Source organism: Nuphar pumila, chromosome 12 (genome assembly GCF_984573655.1).
Source record: "Nuphar pumila chromosome 12, dmNupPumi1.hap1.1, whole genome shotgun sequence".
Taxonomy (NCBI): domain Eukaryota; kingdom Viridiplantae; phylum Streptophyta; class Magnoliopsida; order Nymphaeales; family Nymphaeaceae; genus Nuphar; species Nuphar pumila.
Window position 1 is genome coordinate 2,702,873 of NC_143260.1, and position 4,883 is coordinate 2,707,755.

Genomic DNA, 4,883 nt, shown 5'->3' on the forward strand with positions numbered 1-4,883 from the left:
TAAAAATGATCCTCCTCTTTTTATCCGGCATGTACACAAAAGGGAGGAGAAAAAAAACAAAAAATTAAGTATCACCACTCATCAGATCCTATTTTTCTGAATTGGCTCGCCTGCTCATTTCATGGTAGAGAGAGAAAAGGAAGCCTCTCTAGAGAGAGAGAGAGAGAGAGAGAGAGAGAGGGGGGAGCGATTGCCCGGTTTTTGCTGGTTGGTTGGGGTGCGTGCGGCTTCCGTTGATTCAGTCTGCGCGAGAGGACAGGGGGAGGGGCAGAGGCCTCGGACCCAAATCACCATCTCTCTCTCTCTCTCTGCCCCTCCCAAGATTTTCTGGTCATCTTTTCTACTTACTGGCTGACTGGTTGCTTTGGTACTTTCTCTCTACCCATCTCTCTCCTCAACATGCACACGCACACAAACACACATTCTCTCTCTCTATAAAGTTTAGAGTTTTCCTCGTTCCGTTATATCCGCGGTATCCCTTGCCTTTCGTCGAATCTGATAGAGTTCCTCTCTCTCTCTCTCTATTGGATTCCCTTGTTTTAAGCGTCTGAATAGGTCGTAGTTGACGATATGGCGGGCGTTTTGTAGCTCGAGTTTAGGAGTTCTCTCTGGTGGCGCTCATCTTGGCATTGGTGTGTGCGTCTCAGATGCCTTAGTGCTTCTTCTTTCGTGTGGTCTTTCTGAGGGAATCCTTTAGTGGGTTGTTGTCAATTGATCTCTCGGGGGGTTTCCTCTGTGGTTGTTTTCGTTAGCTTTCTTTTCTTCACGAATTGTGCATGGATTCTCTTCTTTGGGGCTCTGGAGTTGGGGCTGTTCGGATTTGCAATTTGAGTTTTTCTGTGTAGTTTTGGTTATGTTATATCTCTGGTTGAATTCAGAATTAGGGTTGTTGCATCGTTGGCTCTCATTATGTCTGTTTTGGGTTTCGCTTGTTTGGAGATCGAAAGGGAGATTTTGGGAGTTGGTTCTTCTTTGTGGTAATTTTCTGGAGTTTTCCAACCCTCTTCATTTCGTGGGTATGGTGAATCTTGTTAATCGTGATTTCAAACGATGGATGGCTGAAGGTCCCCCTTTTTTTCAGTCGATTGCAATTTACCTTTTTTCTTTGGTTTGAGAGATCACAATTTGGGGAAGTTTCTCTAATGTTTGAATAGGTTTGCGGTAAATTTTGTTCTGATTATGGGAATTAAGCAATGATAAGTCCTATATATTTGTTTATGGTGATTATTAGTTTTAATTCTTCGAATTCACAGTCCTTGTCGTGTGGATTTTGATCGGTAGAGAGTGCAGTGAATTTTAATAGATGGGATCCATCAGGGTGGGGCTTTCTGCATTTGCTCATGTCTCTCTACTCGTTAGATCTGGCGATCTCCGAGCATGACTTTTTGTTCTAGATCCTAAATCTTCTTTGTTTTTTGGGAGGGTTCTGGTCTTTGTTTCAGCTGTGTCAAATATGAAATTATTTCCTTGTTGCAGACGAACTTTAATTCCTTATCCTCTTATCTTGTGAAAAATAGGATCTGTAATTTGAATGATTTGAATCGATATATTAATGTTTTTTGTTTTTGTTTTTTTTCAGTTTTATTGGTGGGTTATTCTACTTTTTTTTTGTTCCAGTGATGTATCATCGAAGTTGATGTTGCTTGTTGGTTCAAGAATGTGGAGGTTTGGCACAAGATTGAATTTGATAGGCAGCATTTAGATCTATCTGCAGATTTTCGATCTGGTATGAAAATTGAAATATTTTCAACTTCACTTTGTTCAAGAGTTTTGAATCTTGATTGTATCATTTTTTTGTAGAATTGTGAACTTGTTGTGTTTCTTCTGATAACGTCTGTTCTAGTTTCTGTTACTTTATGTTGGATATCAATTCCCTGCCTTGACATATGAAATACTGTTTATGACCATAATTTGTACTGATGGTTAACATAGTGAATTTGAACTTGATTGATTCAGAATTATAAGATTCTTGGGTTGGTGCTCATCTATCATTAAGTTCATCTTTTTTTTAATAAATACCTCCAGTTTGTTGGGCTGGGGAATGGTGGCTTATTTTCGGCTTATAAAGAGCTTGTTTAAACTTGTGAGATAGGCTCGGCAAACTGAACACAAAAAACAAATGTTCGGCACAGTTTGGCTTGTATAGGCTTGTTAATTGCAATAAATATATATTATATATTTTATATCATTAAGTGTAGATGCTAAAATGTTTGGCTTGCGAGCAATAAGCTTATAATTCAACTATGATTACTTATCACTTTAAAACATTGTATTTATTCTGTAAATGAGCCTGTTTGAGCTTGGCTCAGTAGATCTAGAGTTCAATTCTATTATTTTCAGCCTTGAAAAATATATCTTTTTTTTTGTTTTTTTATAAACGAGCCAGTTCTACTCTGTTCATTTAGCTTGGGCTTGCCATGCACTCGAGCTCGGCTTGGCTCACCTCAAGAATAAGCCGAACTTGAACACCCTCTGTTTGGTTTGTTTGGCTTGTTTATGAGCCCTATGTGTTTGGTATAATGGTGTTTGAATGTTTTTCCATTGACAGTGTAACTGGACTGCTGCAGGTGGGGCGGAGAACATGGGTCGGGCTACAAATGAGAGTGAGGATCTTTATCTTGCAAAGGATCAATGCAATTCACCATCAGCTGATGATGGCAGTAGTGGTGGAGCCTTAGGGGAGGTAGTTCTGAAGAAAGGACCATGGACGGCTGCAGAGGATGCAATTCTGGTAGAGTATGTGAAGAAGCATGGTGAGGGAAACTGGAATGCGGTGCAAAAGCACTCAGGTCTGTTCCGATGTGGGAAAAGCTGTCGTTTACGTTGGGCGAATCATCTAAGACCCAATTTGAAAAAAGGTGCTTTTACACCTGAAGAAGAGCGTCTGATAATTGAGCTCCATGCTAGAATTGGAAACAAATGGGCCAGAATGGCTGCACAGGTAGCTGCCATTATTTAAAGTACAATGTTTTTTTAAAATATACAAAGGTTTGTTGAAAGTTCCAGGTGCTAAGTAGATGTTTATAGCCCTTCTGCATTCCCATTTTCTTCTTAGTTCCTTCTGAATATTATATTCAAATTCTGTTTTACCTCCTGAAGGTGTATAATCTCTTTTGTTTCAGTTGCCTGGGCGAACTGATAATGAGATAAAGAATTACTGGAACACCCGTATAAAGAGACGACAACGTGCTGGTTTGCCTCTTTATCCTCCTGATATTAATATGCAAACTTCAAATGAAAAACAGCAAAGCCAAAATGTCAGTGAATTCGGGGTTCTTGACACTGGTCATCAGGGTTTCTTGCATGCTGGGTGCTTTGAGATACCTCCTGTTTCTTTTGACGCTATTAAGGCTGCTCAGGAAACCTTGTCTTATGCACCCTCTTTGCCTGATATCCCCATGAGCAACATTCTTAGTCAGGGTCTTGGATCTTCTCAAGGTTATAACTTCCTACATCCCCCAACTCATAGTGCCAAGAGACTTCGTGATTATGACTCCCTATTCCCTGGTTTTCATGGTGGGACAAACTGTTCATTTCTATATGATCCCCCTTTTAACCAATTCCAGAATGACACGTTTGAGAAGGTCCAACGACCCTTCTCTATAAGTTTTCCATCCGATCCTGATCCAAACAGAAGGAGCACATCTCCTCTGGGGAGCATGATGTCTGGCAGCCATGCCCCATTAAATGGCAATTTCTCTGCTTCCAAACCTCTCAGTGAGGTTGTAAAGTTGGAGCTCCCTTCATTCCAATATCCAGACACTATTCTTAATAACTTGGGTGCATGTATTCCCCCAACCCCTCTTCTGGAGACGGTTGTTACCCAGTCTCCTCCGATGATGCCTTCTCAATCTGATTGCTCTTCACCCTGGAGTAGTGGACTTTTACAGGCATTAATTCATCAGGCTCAGGCACTGAGCAGTTCAAAGAATCAGTCCTGTGAAAGTAGTACCCATTCTTCTGTGGTGCCTGGTGAGACAGCGACCCATTCCATTGTGAACCAGTGTGAGACAGAATGGGCTGAACTAAGTGACTCTTTATGCCAGTCTCCTCCATCTATTTTCAGTGAGTGTAATCCTCCTGCAAGTGGTTTGTTGATTGCATCCTCGCTTGTCAATGAGATGCCTGGTGAGGATATACTCTTCTTTTAATTTGCAGTATTCCTGTTTTTTTTTTTCGGTGGTTGAACACTGAATTTCTCCTTTATTGCTTTTGTAGGCACCAGTGTGAAGTTAGAAGCAGTTGAACACAGTTCAAATCCAAATATGGATGCCAATGAACTCGGAACTGATATTCATTTCACAAGGCCTGATGCCTTACTTATGTCAGATTGGTTTGAACAAAGTTCAGAATGCGTAAAAGAACCTTCAACTGTAACAGATGCTATTGCAACATTTCTTGGTGGGGATTTTTGCAATGACTACAAACAACTAGATGCTGAATCTTCGACACTAAATCAATCCTGTGGACTTGGCTCTCTGCAATGGGATCGTATGCCTTCTGTGTTCCAAATGTCTGAACAACCCTGAAACTTTTTTCATATGAATCGTGTGCAGGAGGTTCATCTACAAAATGTTTGACTTAAACGGGCCAGGATTTTCCATGTGATGAAAATACAGTGATATGAGGTTTATGGTAATAAATGTTGCCATAATAAGTTTTCATGTTTTTCGACCATTCCGTCTTGCAAGAGTTGCTTCTCAAAAACAGTATGGGGCTCATGCAGGGTGGAGTCCGTCACAGTACTGCTACATATTCACGTTTTCATCATTATATTGAAGTGACGTGTGCAATTGTTTGTCATTATTCAAAACTTTCTGGTCTTTTATTTGATTCAGTGTTGTTAAGTATGAGTCCTTCTAGGGTTTGTTCTTAGGGCAATA

General features: G+C 40.5%; 1 pseudogene; it reads left to right on the plus strand.

Annotated features, from left to right (window-relative positions):
• The first annotated feature begins 244 nt into the window (after positions 1 to 244).
• LOC149819645 (transcription factor GAMYB pseudogene) lies at positions 245 to 4,529 on the plus strand (annotated as a pseudogene).
• The last annotated feature ends 354 nt before the right edge of the window (positions 4,530 to 4,883 follow it).